This window comes from Papio anubis, chromosome 14 (assembly GCF_008728515.1).
Source record: "Papio anubis isolate 15944 chromosome 14, Panubis1.0, whole genome shotgun sequence".
In the NCBI taxonomy this organism is placed as follows: Eukaryota; Metazoa; Chordata; class Mammalia; order Primates; family Cercopithecidae; genus Papio; species Papio anubis.
In genome coordinates, this window is record NC_044989.1 from 18,358,222 (window position 1) to 18,377,905 (window position 19,684).

Here is a 19,684-nt window from a genome sequence, read left to right on the forward strand (position 1 = left end):
ATTATATTTTAAAGCTCTGTTGTTTTACTCATATATTTAAGATCATTATATTTTGGCCAGATTGAACATTGAAATGCCCCCTTTATTCACCAAGTAATTTTTTTTCACTCTGAAGTCTACTTTATCTGGTATTAATATAGCCAATCTTGCTTTCTAAAAAAATAATAATATTAGCATGGTATTTTTCTATCGTTTTTTATCTTTGGCCTATATATGTCATTTTGTTTGAAGAAAGTTTCTTATGAAAAATATTACTTACATATATATTTAATCTGCCAATCTTCTCTGATATATTGAGACCATTTTATTTAAAGTAATTATTGATATATTAGGGCTTAAGTCTACCATTGTATTATTTGTTTTTTTATTTGTTTCTTCGGTAATTTCTGCTTTTCTCTTTTCCTGCCTTTCTCTGGGTTAAGCATTTTCAGGTTATCCCATCTTGTTTTATTTATATTATGTTAAGTATATTACTTTGTAGCTTTCTTGGTGGTTATTCTAGGTATCACACATAGAGAGCACTTCAAAAAGTTCATGGAAAATGGCATTAAAAATAAGTAAAAAGTATAAACATGATTACATCCAGTTCAAGACACTTCTGTAAGCAATGATACCATTTAGTACATCCCTAAAGAACTGAAGATGAGTCTGGGAACTTAACCTTGTCAATGCAGTTTTTTTATATTATTAACTGAGAAAATATGAGTACCCTTTATAAATTTTTAAAAAATATTAGTAGACAAAAAAAAGAAGAAACCAAATTAGGACTGTAAGGTGGATGCTTCATGATTTCCCACTGAAACTCTTGCAAAATTGCCCTTGTTTGATGAGAGGAATGAGCAGGGTCTTTGACGTGGTTGGGAGGGACTCTCTGGTGAAGCTTTCCTGGGCATTTTTCTGCTAAAGGTTTGGCCAACTTTCTCAAAACACTCTCATAGTAAGCAGATGTTACTGTTCTTTGGCTCTCCAGAAAGTCAACAAGCAAAATGCCTTGAGCATGCAAAAAAACTGTTGTCATGACTTTTGCTCTTGATCAGTCCACTTTTCCTTGAACTAGACCATTTTCACCTTTTAGTACCGTTGCTTAGATTGTGTTTTGACTTCAGGATTGTGCCAGTAAAGCTATGTTTCATCTCTTGCTACATTTCTTCAAAGAAATTTATCAGGATCTTGATCTCATTTATTTAAAATTTCTATTGAAACTTCTGCCTTTGTTTGCAGCTGATCCAGGTGCAATGGTTTTGGTACCCATTGTGTAGGAAGTTTGCTTAACTTTAATTTTTTAGTCAGAATTGTGTAAGCTAAACCAGTTGAGATGTCTATGGTGTTTCCTATTGTTTCTGCTGTTAGTCATCAGTCCTCTTCAATTAGGGCACAAACATGATTAATTTTTTTCTCTCAAATTGATATGGATGATGTGCTCCTGTGGGCTTCATCTTCAGCATTATCTCTTGTCTTCTTAAAATGAGTATCAGTTTATAAACTGCTTATTTTGGGGGGACATTGTTCTCATAATCTTTCAGTGGTTTCCCAATTCTTCCAAGGTTCATGATAAATTTGATGTTCAGTCTTGCATCAATTTTAGCAGAATTTATGTTGCCCTGATAGAGGCTCCTTTCAAGCTGACTTATCTTTCTTAATGCCTCCAACTAGATCCAGTTGGGGTGAAATGATTAATAAGATGATGACTTATCTTTCTTAATGCCTCCAACTAGATCCAGTTCAGACATGGTATATTAGTATGAGTTTATTTTTGTGCAAAAATATTTTAATATCCATGATAGGTTTTTCATAATACATGTTTTACATGAATTTTTTGAAGACCTTTTGTATATAATTCGTTACAGACCCCTAATATTGTCATTGTAACTCTTTGAATGATTATTGAAAAATTACTTCCATTTATTTCCCTTTATCTTCCCTACTTTTTAAATGTAATTTTATCAGTATTTTCTCTACAATTACTGACCAACACAACTAATATTATAACTTTTGCTTCAACCATCAAATACAATTTTAAAAACTCGTGGAGAAGAATAGTCATTATATTTTCCCTTATTTTTTATTCCACACCTTCTTTTTATAATTTATTTTATGTTTTGAGAGCTTTATTTAGCCATTCTTCAAGGGTAGTTTTTCTAGAAACGGATTTCTTTAATTTTATTTGAGAATGTCTTTATTTCCTATTCATTTCTAGTGTTCTTTAGCCAGATATAGAAATATTTGACAGTTTTATTTTTTCAACACTTGCGAAATGCTGTGCTGCTTCCTGCTGAACTCTGTGGTTTCAAATGAGAAATATGTTTTCATTAGAATTGGTATTCTGTTATAGATAATGTGTTATTGCTCTGGTTGCTCTTAATTTTGTCTTTAGTTTTAAGCTATTTACTTATGATATCTATTGCCATAATCTGTCTAATTATTTATGGTTGCTCAGTTTTTTTAATATGTAGTTTTATGTCTTTCACCAAATTCAGACAGCTTTCAGTTCTCATTGTTTTCAGTATACGTTTAGGTCCACCATTCTTTCTCTTCTTGTTTTGAGACTCTAATAATACAACAGTTAGATCTTTTGTTGCAGTCACACATGTTCCTGATATTCTATTCATTTTTTCTATCTATTTTCTCCCCATTTTGCAGACTGAGTAAATTCTATTGTTCTGCTTTCAGGTTAACTGATTCTGTCCTCTGTTATCTGCTCTGTACTATTGAGGACATGCATCAGGTTTTTATTTCAGTTATTGGATTTTTTTTAGTTCAATAATTTTAGTTTGCTCCTGTTTTTTAACTTCGATTTCTTTGCTAAGGTTTTCTTTTTTGATCCAATGGAATTCACAATAATTTGTCAAAACAATTTTATTGTGGCTGCTGCTTTATAATCTTGTCAGAAGTTTCCCATAACTTGGTATTTGTATCAGTCCATTGTTTTTTCTTGTCATTCAAGTTGTAATTTTCCTGTTTCTTGGTATCAGAAATGATATTTCATTCTATCTTGGACATTTTGGATGTTATGCTAAGAGGTTCTTGATCCAATTTTTTATCTTCTATTTTAGCCAGTAGTCATTCCTTTTAGGTTTAACATGTAAATTCTGACATTCTTTTGTGGGCTATGGTTCCAATGATAATTTGGTTTTCTGAGCCTTTGAAATGCTATTATTGTCTGCTTCATTTTTTTGGCTCTGCTCAAGTTTTCTCTGGATCCACGAGAGAGCTCCCTGAGGGGCTGAGGATGCTCATCTCAGCTACCCAGCAAAGTTAGATAATGGGGAGCAGGTACTAGACCTGTAGGACAGAATAAATTCTGTTTTATTTTCTGGCCATCTGATGTTGGTGAATTTCTTACATTATTTCTGCTGCTGCCACTGGAGAAAAAAGGACTTACCAGGCTGCCTTCTGGCATTGGGTGGAGGATCAATAGCTACAACGTCTGGAGGACTCTCTATCAGTTTGGTGGAGGCCAAGATTATACTGGTTCTGTGCCACCTTATGCAATTGAGTAGACAACCAGGAGCTACTGAGTCTGGGCAGCTCTCTGCAGCTGGTTGGAGCGCCAGGGGGACATATCTTTTGCTCTGGAGTGGGGCATGAGTTGACGTTGTAGTCCGTTCCCACGCTGCTAATAAAGCTAATAAAAGGCTCTGTTGTGTCAGCCCCTCCAGGCTCTGTTGCTGCTTGGAATACTGGCCTGCTGTCACTGACAGGTGTGGGCAAGGGATAGCTTGGCTACCCAAGATCTTGTGGCATGGCTGCTGCAGGTAGATTAGGCATCATTGCCACAAGGTATGGGTACCAGTGAGGCCTGTAACCCACAAATTTAGCCTCAGCTAATAAGTTACCTGAGACTGGGTAATTTATAAAGGAAAGAGGTTTAATTGACTCACAGTTCCACATGGCTTGGGAGACCTCACAATCATGGCAGAAGGCAAAGGAGGAGCAAAGTCATGTCTTACATGGCAGCAGGCAAAGAGAGTTTGTGTAGAGGAACTCTCCTTTATACAACCACCAGATTTCATGAAACTTATTCACTGTCATGAGAACAGCATGGAGAAGACCCACCTTCAGGATTCAGTTACCTTCTACTGGGTCCCTACCATGACATGTGGGAATTATAGGAGCTACAATTCAAGATGAGATTTGCGTGGGACACAGCCAAACCATTTTAGTAGGCCTGCACAAGATCTTTAGTTGACATCGCTGTTACCTGTTATCATGTCCACTAATGCTGGCAGGTATGGGTTGTGTCAGCCCCTCCAGGCTCTGTTGTGTCAGCCCCTCTAGGCTCTGTTGCTGCTGGGAGTACTGGCCTGCTGTCACTGATAGGTGTAGGCAAGGGATAGGTTGGCTACCCAAGATCTTGTGGCATGGCTGCTGCAGGTAGATTAGGCATCATTGCCACAAGGTATGGATTCCAAGTCCCCAGTGGGCTTTCCTTCCCTGATCTTTTGATCAGAGAGAGAAGATTCCTTTTCTTTGCTTTTTTCTTTTTCTCTGCTTTTTTTTTTGTTTTTGGTTTTTTTATTTTGCTTTGTTTAATTGTTTTGTTTTGGTTAGCTGTTGTGGGTTACAGGCCTCCCTGGTACCCATTCTGGGATAACAGAATAAACAGGAGGAAAGTTACCATGTTGGTATTTATTAATCTGTGAGACTCTTGAGGAAAGAAAAGAACTTTTATCTGAAGAGCCTTTTAAAATGATCAGCCCCAGAGAAACATTAAAATTAGACAGGAAACACTTCCTACTTTCCCCCTTGAGCTCTTCAAACTGCTTATTATTGCCACAAGTAGCTTTCCTCTAACGATGCCACACCACACACAGCTTAACAATGTATAGCCAATCACTAATAAATGTTATTTCTGTAAACCAATGAGAATTCCTGACAAAAAAACTTTGTATCAGTCCACTCCTGTCCCCCCCCTCCCCTTTTTTTGGCCTTTAAAAACCTGCTTCTAAAAAAGGCTTATTGGAGCTCATATCTGCGGTTACTTAGGTCTGAGTCTTCCAGGCAGCTGTCCTCACATTGGCTCACGTAAACTCTTTAAGTTATAATTTGTTCTTCAGCCTCTTCCTTTCATGGTGCCTCCCTTATCCCACCAATCATCATCTTACTGCCTTTCAGAGTACTTTTATAATTGCCCGTTGAGTTATTTCCAAAGTATGCCATTGCATATAAAGGGAATGAGCAGTAAAAAGATAGTCTATGCCATATTATTCCTGAAGTCTAAATGCTAATCTGCTTTTTAAAAAAAATAATTTACCTCAACCACTGAAGTTTCTTCTAAAGAAATAATATATTGAAAGTATTTTGCTATAAACAATAAAACATGCTAACTATAAAAATTAGCCAATAAAGAAAATATAGAAAGTAGGAAAACAATAATCTATAATCATTATCCAAAGCCAAATTTAATGAACATTTGGTTAATTACTTTCCAATCTTGTTTTTCTGATGAGTTAAGTTATGCCGTTACTTTTCTGGGTAACCATGACCATGCCATTTTTATGTTTCAATTACTTTAATACAAATATTTTTCCTGTTCTTGTAAATTCTTCAGAATTCTTTCTTTTGATGGTGGTTCATTTTGGGGTACCATCATTTTCTTATTGTTAGACATGTAAGTTGTTTTCTGCATTCCAGTTATTTTTTTCTGTTGTAATATTCATGTAATGCATACCTTAATATATACAATTATTTGGATGGTTTGTTTTATTTAAATACAACAGTGTCCTGGAGGAGGATAACCATAAGAAACTAAAGAAAAAAATATTTCACCCCAAAATATCCTTCTTTGACATATTTCAAGATGGCTATTAGGAGGGAATGGTAACACAAGAATAGCTAAAAAGCTGCCCTTTGTGGGGGAGATTTGCATCTGTAGAGAAAATCTGCATTAGTAAAATGAACATCCTGGCTTGCTCTGCTTCCCACTCCAGCCTCCCCCTCCACCTTCAGTCTGGATCTAGGACTGATTGGCTCACTTTGGGGGTCTGACACATACTTTCTCTTTCTGAGCACTGCTACCAGTAAGGTTTTATCTGCATGGCAAAACTTAGTTTGACCTGCTTTCCTCTCTTTACTTCCCAAAGCCCAGACAAAGTGGGTTCCAGAACCCTTTTTCTTTCATTCATTTCTCCTGAAAATCATTTTACTTCTACACCCACCCCCCCAATAAATTCGTATGCCTTTCTCCCTGTTATCTGTCCATAATCTTGTCTATTAGGGTTTATTTTATTATTTTTGTTTTTATTTTTAGAGAGAGGTATGAGGTCTTGCTCTGTCATCCAGGCTGTAGTGCAGGCTGTAGCGCCATTACAGCTCACTGCAGCCTTGAGCTCCTGGGCACAAAGAATCCTCCCGCTTCAGACTCCTGAGTAGCTGGGACCACAGGTGTGCACGATCACACCTGGCTCAGCTTGTTTTAGAGTCTCAAATCATCTAAACTTCCAGGGAAAAATTTAAACTTCTCTACAAGACAAAGTTGCAAAGAAGGAATAGGCTTTGGTATCAGAAACATAACTTGGTCCCTGCCTTTCCTGCTTTCTAGCTGGCCACCTAATCTTCCTGAGCCTCCCTAATCTCCTCCGCTTGACATGGGAATTCACCAAGGTCATATATGTAGAATTCTTAGCCTGCACCAGGTACTCATATATATTACACAGCAGTTCTGTTTCCCTCTCGCCTCACTTACTCCTCCATCTCATTCTCTTCCTAAAGATAATTAGGATGAGTTAACTAGTAAGGCGATTAAGGGTCATTTCTAAAATATCAGATTTTAAAACAGTCATCAATACGACTCTTTTAAACAATCTGCATCTCACCTCTGTAAAATTATCTTTCTAGCAAAATTAAATAAGCTTCAATAAATTGGAATGGAATTAAAAGATTGTAAGGTTTACCGTTTGAGAATGTGAGTGAAATGGGGTGGGGAGGAGATTAAAATTATCTGTGAGATAGAAGGTTAAATTTTTTTAAATGTTAAGAAAAACATAAGTAAACATTTGATGTCAGCACACAGCATGGCAGTGAAGTGCCACGCAATTTCCAAAAGTCTCTTTATCCCACAGAAACCATATTTGGATTTCTCGTGTATGGTAGTTTCCCTATGAAGAGACCCAGAGGAGTTGCTCTACTCTTTTTTGATGATGATGATGATGATGATGATGATGGTTGTGGTGATGATGGGTAAGACCTCAGAGGGGAAGAGGAGACAAAAACAGAAAGGGGAAAATGGGAGGGAGATTAATTTATATCCATTGTTGAGTGCCTATTGTTTAGATTATTATTTTTTTCTGATGGTGAATCTGGGGTCATTTCTTCCTTCCCCTTCTATTATCTGTTATTTACTTTTGTCCTGTTTGTGCATTTTTACTGCATGTACTACCAATATGAGAGATGGCCCATTTCTATGCATTTGATCACATTGCCTACTCTTCTTTTTAAATTACTAACATTTATAAAGGTAATAAGCTATATCATTAATTTGTTAATTTCTCATTGCTGGCGAGTTCTGCACATGTCTTTTATAAATTATGTTTAAGATTGGAATAAATCAGAATTGAGGATCAAATTATTATGAATAGAGAGTGCTTTCCTCATCTTTTATATTTTGTCTACTCCGATTAGTTTTTATTGGAGTTTTGTATAAGTTTATGGGGTGATGAATTTTTATCTGTGTTTATTTTCTCTGCTAAACAAGAACTCTGAGAAGCTGGGTCACATGCCTTTGGTTTTGGGACTCAGATAGTTTTATTTAGAGAAGTTATGAGGTTCAACATTTCTGAGACTAACTGTATCCATGCACAAAACCCTGCCTTGGCTTCACCTTTGAACCTAGGTTCCTCGAAGACCCAATTTACTCTTCATTTTAGTTCATTATCCCCAATGGGAGAGTGAGGTACTGTTCAGCCAAGTAGGCTCAGCCTGAAAGAGCCTACTTTCTCTAAACAAAATCTAATCACGAGTTTCCTGGAAGAGAGAGCTAGTTTGACTGTTTGGTCAGGAAAGTGCCATGGTAAGGTGAACTCATCTAACTATACTTGGTCCTCATGGCCTAATCTTTTTCTATGTGAAACATCACAGAGAAGATTCTGTGTCCTGAACTCTCATGGGCTCCAATTATTTTCTTGGGGAGAGTGAGATTGGTTGGAAGGAATGCTTTTAGGATTTTTGGCATGATGGGTAGACACTGAACATAATGCAATATTTCTGTCATTTATATAATAACTATTCTGTATCTGAATTTGCTCTTCATTAAATGTATCAGCTTAGGAACTCTACCAAGATCATAGCCAAATAATATGTCACTCCATATATAACTATGACAATCTTGAGATTAAATAACCACAGGATGCTACTTTTAATGGTTTTTCTAGCATCTTTAAACTTAGAAATGTGAACATTTGGCAGATATTTTTATATTTCACTTTGTATTGTAAAAGGGTCTTAACCCTGAAAAAGTAGCCAGATTTTCACTTGACAGTTCTTGAATCTCAGTTTTTCTATGCCTCAAACAAGGGCCTTTAAGCAGCAATGTGCTACATCTTTTGTTAGTCACGAGTTAAAAAAATTAGAAAGACATTCACTTGTTTACTCATTCATTTGGATGTCATTTGTTGAGCATTCATTATGTGCTCAGCATCATGCTAGGTTCTGTGAGGTGATGTGGAAATGAATGTAGTAAATTTATTCATTCATTCAATGAACACTATTGAGAATCCGTGATTTGATGAATTCATAAAATGTGTTTCCCATCTTCAATAAATTCACAGTGTAGCTACAGAAACCCCAGCTAATAAAATGGTTGAGATCCTTTGTGTTAAACGTGAAATAAATGGAAACTATCATAGATGCTAGGAAACTACTTTGCAAATAATGAAACTTTGCACTTGAGAATTTTGTTTAGCATCAAACAAAACAGCCTTTTCTGTTTCCTGACCATACAGGGTACTGGGGACACATATTGATTTAGTTTATTTGACTAGAAATTTACCATATGACTCCGTAATTCTAGGTCCTATGCCAGACATTGGAAATAACAAGATTAAAGAAGCACAGTTCCTGCCTTTGAAGAACTTAGTAGCAATGGCGATGAGGATGCTCAGGAATTGTGCAACAGTGCAAGTGATGCGTGAGCACTGAAGAGAGAGCAGAGAATGTCCCTAACAGTAATGGTGCATGAACTGAATTTCAAAACAGTAAAGAGAATGGGGCATCAGTGTTCTGGCCACAAATGAAAAAGATCAGAGGTCTGAGAGAGCTTGCTCTGTTGGAGGAACTACATGTCATGTATTATTACTGGAGCATGAATTCCATGGAAGAGCATTGGGAAAGGTCTTGGATATCAGGAGAGAGCATTTGGATATCTTTCTGGAAGAGACGGTGAGTCAGAGATCTACTTTCCATCTAATCTGCCAGTATTTCCCAACTTCTTTTTTCTAATACCCTATGAATTTTTTGCATTTTACTTAAAAGTAATATTGTTTGAGTTCCCCAGCAGCAGAGAGTAATGAACAATGATCAGAACAGTTAGGTTAGAAGAACATAAAACTAGTTCCCAAGTGTCAGGACACATTCTTTACTGCTGCTGTGTCCCATGTGGGGTATGAGAAGCACCTTCTGTTATATTTATCTCCTTTGGTCCTCTCAATAGATTTATAGAGTGAAGTGGAATTTCATTCATTTGCTAGAAAAGAAAACAGAGACCCTGGGAGATAAACTGATGTTTGCCAAGCCATGCAGAGAGCCAGCAGTGGTTTATTTCCAGAGCCCAGGCCTCCTGGTCCCAGTGAAATGTTTCTGCCATGAGTCACATGTGGACTTTCTGCTCTGCTGTGACCCCAGTGATGCCCAGCTTACACTCAGGGCTTGCAATTTAGAGTGTGAAAAAGATGGATCCCATACCTATGGTTGTAATGCTATCCATTTCATACTTCCAGCAAGCATCCAATCATTTATTTATTAATCACTTACTGTGTGCATTTTTATACCCAACGGTGTGTAGAAGATCAGACCTGGGCGTTGAATTCCAGCTTTTATACTACATGCCTCTTAATTTTGAGCAAGTTTTTCAAACTCTTGGTTTTATTTGTTCATCTGTAAAAGTTGACACAATCATGATACCCAAAACATGAGGTAATATGTTCTTAGAAGAGAGCATGACATGTGTTAACCTTTCAGAACCGTTATACAGTAGCTAAAATAAGTAATAAGATCTGGGCCCTGCTTTCTCCATGCTTTATCTCAGTGAGAACACCAAAATTGAAAAGAGTTCTTGAAGTTTCAGTAAGATGAGAGAGCAGGATATCCCAGGCACCCTAGACCCTCTCTTTGCACAATGGAGTCACATATTCTTGGCTATTTACCTTCTTTCTGTGGCTTCTGACAATACTGGCCAAAGTGTTCTGTTTAGGAAAAATGCCTACTACAAGGGGAGTAGACTGACATAATCTTGGGAATCACCCTCGTCCTCTTTTCCCCCACCGCCTCCTGCACCACTAAATGCTCTTAAATTCCCTTTATCCTCCTTTCCTCTAGCTGTTTTTCTTGGCCTGCTTAGAAGTTATGTTTTCTAATTGGGTCTCTCATGGAATTGAGTGTTCCTCCATTGTTTATAGTTGCACCCATATGCTTGTCGCAGATACACATGGAGCTATGGATAAGTATGAGTTAGGTCTTGACTGTGCATGCATGTGCACACACACACACACACACACGCCCCCCACACATACACAGACACAGACAGAACATGCCTGTTTCCATTTAATTTTGCTTTTTGGGTGAAATCGTTTACATAAGTAGGACCATAGGTTAAGTGTGTCCATGTTGGATGATTTGGCAAATGAATCTGGTCTGAAAAGCATGTTTGATATCAGAGGGCCTGAACAGCATCATTTTCAGGGGTCAGGCCCTACTGGGTCTGGCTCAGAGTTCTCTGCCAGTTTTGAGGGTGTGGTGCGGAGAGTCTGATGTTTGCTTTAATGAATGTGCGAAGTCTCTTAAACAGATTGTCTGCCTAGAAAAACATTTCAGATGCTTCTCAGTCCTGAACTTTGGCTTCTTCAGCCATAACCAAAGAAATATTAGGCTAGTTTAAAACCTTCTCCAATCATTCCATAAAAATTGTGGTTTCCCTCCTCTATCAAATCAGCTAATCTCATTTAACCATGACCACTGCTTAAACGCAATTAAATTATAGTCAGAAAATTCTCTTTCCTTGACAAGAACCTAAAATAAGGTGCACATACCAATGAACGTAGCTCACACAAGGCTAAGGTCTAAGTTTACAAGCTCCACGAGGACAGGGGCTTTGTTCATCTTGTTCCCTGTTATATGCCCAGCCCCTATAACAGGGTCTTCATTACTGCCTGCAGAGTAAGAATTCATAAAGGAAGTTTGATGAATCTTTTCATCTCTGATGTGGATGCTTGGCAACTAGTGGACTTTTCATTAAATATTTGGGTAAATAAATGCTGACCCCTGGAATTCCATCCTCTGATATTCATGAGTCTAGATTGAGACATTGATGATTGTTAAAATGCAGAGGTGACTCACAGAGTCAGTTGGTCTTCATGTCTTCATGAATAAAGGACCTGAGACGGGAGGCAAGAGAGATTGTGCTGAGGGCCTGGCTACCGAGGGAGGTGACAGTAAATGGATGCAATGGTGGGGCAGGTTGGATGCAAATAAGACTTTTTCCCCTTCACTTCTAAATCTCAGTCAGCCATCAACCAGTCCCTCCTGGCTCTCTCCCACCGGCTGTCCCAGGTTTTTCAGGTTACTCCTCAGCTGCTGGGAGACAGCTCCTTCAGAATCTCAGGCTACTCTCTTTCTGATTCAACATTGAAGGTCCAAGGTGAGTATTTCCTTGGATTCAGCCTTTTGTCACAGCCCCAATGGATCCTACATATAACATTTTTCTTAAATATGTATTTTATATGACTATAAAAGCAATACTCATTTGAAGATAATTGAGGCTATTTATAAGGTATAAATAGGCAGAATAAAATTATTCATTAACATTTAGTTACAGTTTGTTCTGGCTATTTTTTATGCTTAGGGTTTTTTCTTTTGTGCTATAGAGGTCATATTGTATGAACAATAATATATTTTGATTTTTTACCTAGTAGGATTAATACAGGAATTTTCTCATATCATTAAATGACATTCATTGCAAATGCTATTCCAAAAAATCAGAAACTTTTGTACTTTGCAAATGAACTGTAATTTACTTAGACTTTCTTCTGTAATTTACTTAGACTTTCTTCCATTGCTTGACAGTAATTGATACATAGCAAAATGAAGAGTTTCTCTAGGCATGGAGAGTACAGTATTAGGTCATGTTTGGAACTGCCCAAGCAAGGCTTCTGTTCTCCTGGGGAAAGGTAGTTTTCTAGATCTAATCTGTGTTAACTAGTCATTTGATTAAGATAGATGCTTCACTGAGTACAGACATAGTAAGATGTATACGGGGAAATATGAATATCCCTATTTTGTTTCTTCTGACTTAAATTTTTGAAATGATATAAATAACACTCAGACTAATGGGTTACTAAAGGGAAACAAGTCACAAACACTAATGCAGTTTTTTAACCTTTAAGCCTTAGTTCAAAACAACATAACCATACATTTCAATCTTAATTTGAGTGATTCATGAGTTTGATTTGATAAAATTAGATTAAACTGACTAAGCTGCCATCAGTGCTAGCCACTATTCAAAAGGCTCTGGAAGAATATAAAATAGTGCAGCCACTTTGGAAAACAGTATGGCAGTTCCTCAAAAAAGTGAAAATAGGATTACCATATGATCCAGCAGTTCCACTTATTGATCTATATCCAAAAGAATTGAAAACAGGGACTGGAACAGATATTGTACACTCATGTTCTGAACAGCGTTGTTTGTAATAGCCAAAAGGTGGAAGCAACCCAGGAGTCCACTGATGAATGAATGGATAGACCCATAAAAACTGAAAACAATTGTTTAAGAAAAGAAATGAATAAAGTGATATATGCATATGAAATAAAATATTATCCAGCCTTCAAAAGGAAGAAAATTCTGACACACGCTACAACATGAATGAATTTTGAGGATGTGCTTAATGAAACAAACTAGTCACAAAATATAAATCCTTGATATTTCACTTATATGAGACATTTAGAATAGTCAAATATGTAGAGATGTAAAATAGAATGGCAGATGACAGGGAAGGGGGAAGAGGGAGATGGGTAATTGTTGTTTAATGGGTATAGAGTTTCAGTTTTGCAAGATCAAAATAATTCTGGAGGATTGCAGTGATGGTTGCATGATATGAATGTACTTCATACTGCTCAACTGTATATGCAAAAATGGTTAAGATGGTACATTTTATTATATGTACACTTTTACCGAAATTTTTATGAAATAGGCTCTGGAAAAACAAAATAAATAATGTAAAAATACATTATCTGAGTGGCCTCTTAGGGATGTGTGAGTAGTTAGGTCAAGGAGGCTAGGGGAAAATAGGCTGGTTCATAAATTACAACACAGAGAATAAGTGAAGTGGGTGTAAAATCTACAGAAGATACTTAAAGAAGTTAAGTAAGAGAGAGGCACGTGTGAGCAAGTGGGGACTGCGGGTCAGGGATGGTCTCACAAAGGAAGTGGCTAGAGCTTCCACAGAGGGATGCGGGGGATGGACAGGAGAGTCAGCACAGAGGGATGTGATGGTTAATATTGATTGTCAACCTGACTGGATTGAAGGATGCAAAGTATCATTCCTGGGTGTGTCTGTGAGGGTGTTGCCAAAGGAGATTAACATTTCAGTCAGTGGACTGGGAGAGGGAGACCCACCCTCATTCTGGGTGGGCACCATCTAATCAGCTGCCAGCAGGGCTAGAATAAAGCAGGCAGGAGAAGATGGAAGAGCAGACTGCCTAAGCTGAGTCAATTCTCCTTAGTAAACTCCCTTTCATATATGCATATATCCGATTAGTTCTGGCCCTCTAGAGAACCCTGACTAATACAGGGGAAGAGAGGAAACTGGGAGGAAAAGACGTGGAATGAGCTTAGGGCAAGTTTGGAGTATTAAGGAAATAAAGTGTCGTGGAATAAACAGCTCAAAGATCCTTTCTTCAGCTGTGTCAGTGTTTGGGCCAGCAAGTTTTTTATACTAATGATTTGATGTAAGACTGAGAGTGTCCTAGTCATACATCTGTCAGTCTAAGAAGAGGCAGAGCTGGAGGTTTGGAAGCATTTAGTTCAAAGTGAAAGCAGGTTTGTTTTGTTGGAGAGTCAGTAGATCTGGAAATGAAATCTCACAAATTGTTTGTCAAATTGGATTTGTGGGAACAGATTGAATTAAATATTATTCAATTGAATATAAAACTTAGAGGTACATGATATATTTGTGATACATTAGTGCTATTTTCAAAGGTTACTTAAGTATTTTTTTTTAAAAAAACTTTAACCAGTGTAGTACCTACTGGATGACTAAGACTGTGTTAGAAGAGAGGCGAAAGGGCAAGAAAGGAAAATTGAAAGCCAAATTGATCAGAGTTCCTGAGTCAATGGAAATAATAGTTCAGCAGGGGAGAGACATGTGTGGTTATTGTAAGGTAGTATGGAGTGGGGCTTGATCATGCTGGGTGGGACTGAAGATCAAGCTAGCCTCAGGACACAAGGATAGAATTTGATGTCAAGGAGATAGAGGGAACTTGAAAAATCTTGCCTCTCAGCCTAGTGGCTTGGGTAGTGAATCCTTCAGGGTCTGGATGAGATAGTAGAGTGGAGTAGCTTAGGTTACTGAAATATTCCATCTAAGAGGTGCAGAAGGAAAGATTAAAGATCCTACAGGGAAGGAGTTTCCAAGCTGCAGGGTGTTACCAGCATTCGTTACAAACATAAAGTAGGCCAGAATAGCATGTAATTGAGTAAGAAATATTAGTGTGATATTGAAGACAGTGAAGAGAAGTATAATTTCATCAAACTGTGGTTTCAGTTTTGAGGGCGGAGTCATAGTATAGAGCATATTTCTTACTGTGAGTCTCAGTGACCAATGTTTGGGAGCAGTGCAGTAGGCATCTGCAGGAAGCAGAGAAAGCAAATTAAGAAGACAATTGAATATGTTACCTTGCATGGACAATGAATAGTATCATAATAGAATGTTCTTTTTTTAATAATAAAGCTTTGATTAAACTTGTTTCAATGTTACTCGAAAGTTTAAGATTAAATATATATAAAAATATATACATATATGTACATATACACATATATACATATACACACATATATACATATATACGTATGTACACATATATATGAACAAAGAGTTAAAACAAAAATAACAAAACATAACACTGCTTATTAATACATACTAGACATGGAAAAAAGAAGCTATAATGCCCGTGTGTTTATGTGAATGAGTGCATGTGTTTATGTCTGCCCATGAAATACTACTCATCTAAAAGAAGAATTAGATTGTCCTTTACAAGTAGCAACCTGACACTGAATACAGTGGTAAGACAAGTTATATGGACTTGTGATTTGGTCTCATGGCTATATGGGTCTCATTGAGTATGCCTAAGCATCTTCTTAACCAATAGTCTTGTTATTGTCTTCAGAATATGGGAATTACATACTTTTTTTTTTTTTTTTTTTGAGACGGAGTCTCACTCTGTCACCCAGGCTAGAGTGCAGTGGTGAGATCTTGGCACACTGCAATTTCCGCCTCCCGGGTTCAAGCGATTCTCTCAACTCAGCCTCCCAAGTAGCTGGGATTACAGGTGCCCACCACCACACCTGGTTAATTTTTGTATTTTTAGTAGAGATGCGATTTCACCATGTTGGTCTGGCTGGTCTCAAACTCCTGACCTCAGGTGATCTGCCTGCCTCAGCCTTCCAAAGTGCTGGGATTTCAGGGGTGAGCCACTGCGCCCGGCCCATGGAATTACATAATTTTTAGGAAAAAAAAAAATTCTACATTTCAGGAAGTTAATTTCAGATCCATGACTGCGATTGCAAGGATTACAAAGGCCATTTCTCCTCTCATTAAAGAAAAAACAAAACAAAAACAACTTAAAATATAGAAGAGAGTTACTACCAATAATTTTAGGGGTTTTCTTATAAGATCAAAGTGAGGTGGTCTAACAATCAAAATGTCAAAAGATAGCAAGTGTTAGCAAGTATGTGGAGAAAAGAGAACCCTTATACAGTGCTGGTGGGAATGTATATTAGTATGGCCACTCTAGAAAACAGTGAAAGTTCCTAAAAAATTAAAAATAAAACAACTATAAGATCCAGCAACCCCTCTTCTAGGTATATATCTTGAGAAAGTAAACTCACTCTCTGGAAGAGATCCTTGCACTTCTGTGTTCACTGCAGCATTAGTCACAATAGCCAAGATATAGAAAACAATGTTATGTGACGGATGAATGGATAACAAATGTGAGGGGTGTGTGTGTATGTACATATCAATGGAATATTATTCAGCTTTACAAAAGAAGGGACAGAAATTCTGCCATGTGTGACAACATGCGTGAACCTGAGCAACGGTTATAGCATGTGAAATAAGTCAGACACAGAAAGATAAATACTACATGATCGCATATGTGGAATCTAAGAAACAAAACAAAAAGTTGAATTCATAGTAACATAGAGTAGAATGGTGGTTACCAGGGGCAGGAGAGTGGGGGAAAGCAGAGATGTTGGTCAAAGAGTACAAAATTTCAATTATGAGCAAGTTCTAGAGAACTGATGGTGACCAGAGTTAATAATAATGTATTGTATACTTGAATTTGCCAAGAGAATTAGCTGAGAGCAGATCTCAAATGTAGTCGGTACACACACTAACATGGCACTGATGTGAGATATGTTAATTAGCTTTCACAATGTATACATACATATCAAAACATCATAGTATACACTTTAAAATATATAATTTTTATTTGTCGACATACCTCAATTAAAAAGAATTAGTTTCTAAATGAAGGTGGTAATATCTAGAAAGGAGTTTTGGCAATTAGCACAATGATACTGATTGTTTTGGAGTCCTGTCTTATGAGTGAATTTCATGAGCCTGTTATCCTGTCTAATTTCCAATAATTTCCAATGCTGGCTTAAAAAAAATACTTCATATGTTTGAGCGTGTGCACCACCAGCTGGGTGGAATTCCTTTTACAAAGGCCCAGCTGAATGGATTGGAGAGGACTCTTTATTTATCTATGATTTCAGCTCCACCTGTTTACCATTTTCTTGTTAAAAGGAATTAGTGACTATTGGGTATATGGCTATGAAGCAATTGAACAAATCTCCACTGCAACTATAATACAAATCCATCTTCAATCCCAGAGCAAATTGTTCTCATCTTGGGAGGGGAAAAAGGTATTTTCTCAGCTAAAAACAAAAATTAACAAATATTTTGCAAAAGGTGAACTCCAGGGTCCCAACCAAATCCTGAACAAATTAGAGTGAAACAGAAACAGCTGTTGAGTAAAATGCACATCCTTAGCGTAGGTTGTGCACTGTCAAGCCAGATTGCTCTGAGTTGGCCCATCCCAGCTTTACCATTTCTCAGCACCTTGGCAAACAAGTGGAAAGTGTGGAAAGGGGAGCACATGTTCCAGAAAAACAGCAGAAGCTCCAAGTTTTCTTTGCTTTGGGACCTGAGGGATCTCAAGGTCCTTATTTCTGGTTTTCCCCTGGGAAGTTGCCATGCAAATGAAGAAGATTTCCTTTTGTGACAGGAGAAAGCATGAAGCTGTAAACCCACTAAGCTTCTCAAGGGAAAAAGTGAGCCCCAAAACAGGATTTGGTTCAGTAATCCTGTGACCTCACCTGGGAAGGTTAAACTTTGCACAACACTGAATTAAGAAAAACAAAAAACAAAAAACCTTTATTTTATCCAATCACTTTTAAGTCTTGAGATATGGGATAACAAAGAGAGATTGAAATACAAGCTTGGTCATTTTTCAAGTTCCAAATTTGCTTCCACTCCACCTAAAAATATTGTGTTTCAGTTTAAGAAAGGTGTCAAATGGTTCTGAACATCCTACAATATTTTAAAAACGCTAAGGAGTTGTAATTCAGTGCTTGTTTCTGTCTTTCGAATTTATGCTCTATTATGTTTCTTGTTAAATATGTTAGAATGTGCCGGGGCCCATATGAAAGCACACCTCTCTTCCACCAAGTTCTGAACCAATAAAAAATAAGAACAAAAAAAGTGAAAACGTCAATGCCAGAATATAACCTTTATAATGGATAAAGCAAGTATAGTTTAATGTGGCTTATTTCTTGGGACATGTGGACTTTTTAACACTAAACTAAAATTAGGAAAACTTATGAAGCCCCCTCAGCATGTGGCACCAGCCAATACCACAGACTTTCCTCAGGGGGTGGCTATTATTTTTTGCTATGTGGCCAAGAACAATCAAGAAGATATCCTCTCCATGGAATATAAATCTCCCTCCACAACATATAGTATAATTTATCTTTCAATACGTAGCTAAGTTTCTATTTGTAATGCATACAAAACATCAGAACAGATGAGAAAGAAGTAAAAAGATAAAGTCTCTCTCCCATTTCCCCCCACTCTCTTTTTATTGCACACTCCAGAGGCAACTGCTTTTAAACAACTTCTATTTTTACTTTCTTTGGTTGTTATCATTATAATTTTAAATGACATACTTCTATTTCCACTTCTAAAATTACCAACTTTAAACAATATTTATTGATTCTCTTTCAAAAAGATGAGGAGCTTAGCACACTTAACTAGCTCCTGCCTTGTCTTTCCCCCTATCTTCTAATGTTTATCAGCTATTTTGTTTTTATTTCTTCTGTGAGAGGGAGGCTAGTTAAAAGTAGACTCCAGGACAGGCGTGGTGGTTTGTGCCTATAATCCCAGCACTTTGTGAGGCTGACACAGGTGGATCACTTGATGTCAGGAGTTCAAGACCAGTCTGGCCAACATGGTGAAACACCGTCTCTACTAAAAATACAAAAATTAGCTGGACATCGTGGTGCATACCTATAATCCCAGCTACTTAGGAGGCTGGGACACGAGAATCACTTGAACCCAGTAGGTGGAGGTTGCAGTGAGCTGAGATCATGCCACTACACTTCAGCCTGGTTGACAGAGTGAGACGCTATCTGAAAAAAAAAAAAAAATGTAGGCTAGGCCCAGTGGCTCGTGCCTGTAATCCCAGAACTTCTGGAGGCCAAGGTGGGAGAATCACTTAAGGCCAGGAGTTTGAGACCAGTCTGGACAACATGATGAGACCCCATCCCTACAAAAAGTATAAAAATTAGCCTTGTGTGGTGGCCTGTGCCTGTAGCCCCAGCTGCTTGGGAGGCTAAGGTGAAAGGATCTCTTGAGCCCAGGAGGTAGAAGCTGCAGTGAGCTGTGTTCATGCCGCTGCATTCCAGCCTGTGGGACAGAGCAAGGCCCTGTGAAAGAAAAGGAAGGGGAAGGGGAAGGGGAAGGGAGGGAGAAGAAGAGAAAAGAAAAGAATGAAAAAAAGAGAAAAATGTAATTTTTTGTCACTAAAATTTTATCCTGTAAAGCAGGGGTCCTCAAACCCTGGGCCACAGACTGGTGTTGGTCCATGGCCTGTTAGGAACAGGCCACACAGCAGAAGGTGATTGGCAGGCTAGGGAACGTTATCCCCTGATCCCCTCCTCCTGTCAGGTCAGCAGAGTCTCATTGGAGCACGACCCTGT

The 19,684-nt window shown here is 37.8% G+C and overlaps 1 long non-coding RNA gene across 3 annotated transcripts in view; it reads left to right on the plus strand.

Annotated features, from left to right (window-relative positions):
• Positions 1-19,684, plus strand: part of LOC103876756 — a 428,348-nt gene that overhangs the window by 62,073 nt on the left and 346,591 nt on the right. For all 3 annotated transcript variants that reach the window (XR_004178190.1, XR_004178189.1, XR_002516544.2), the window contains one exon: positions 9,008-9,375. This is a non-coding gene — a long non-coding RNA (uncharacterized LOC103876756). The remainder of the gene's footprint in view (positions 1-9,007; positions 9,376-19,684) is intronic.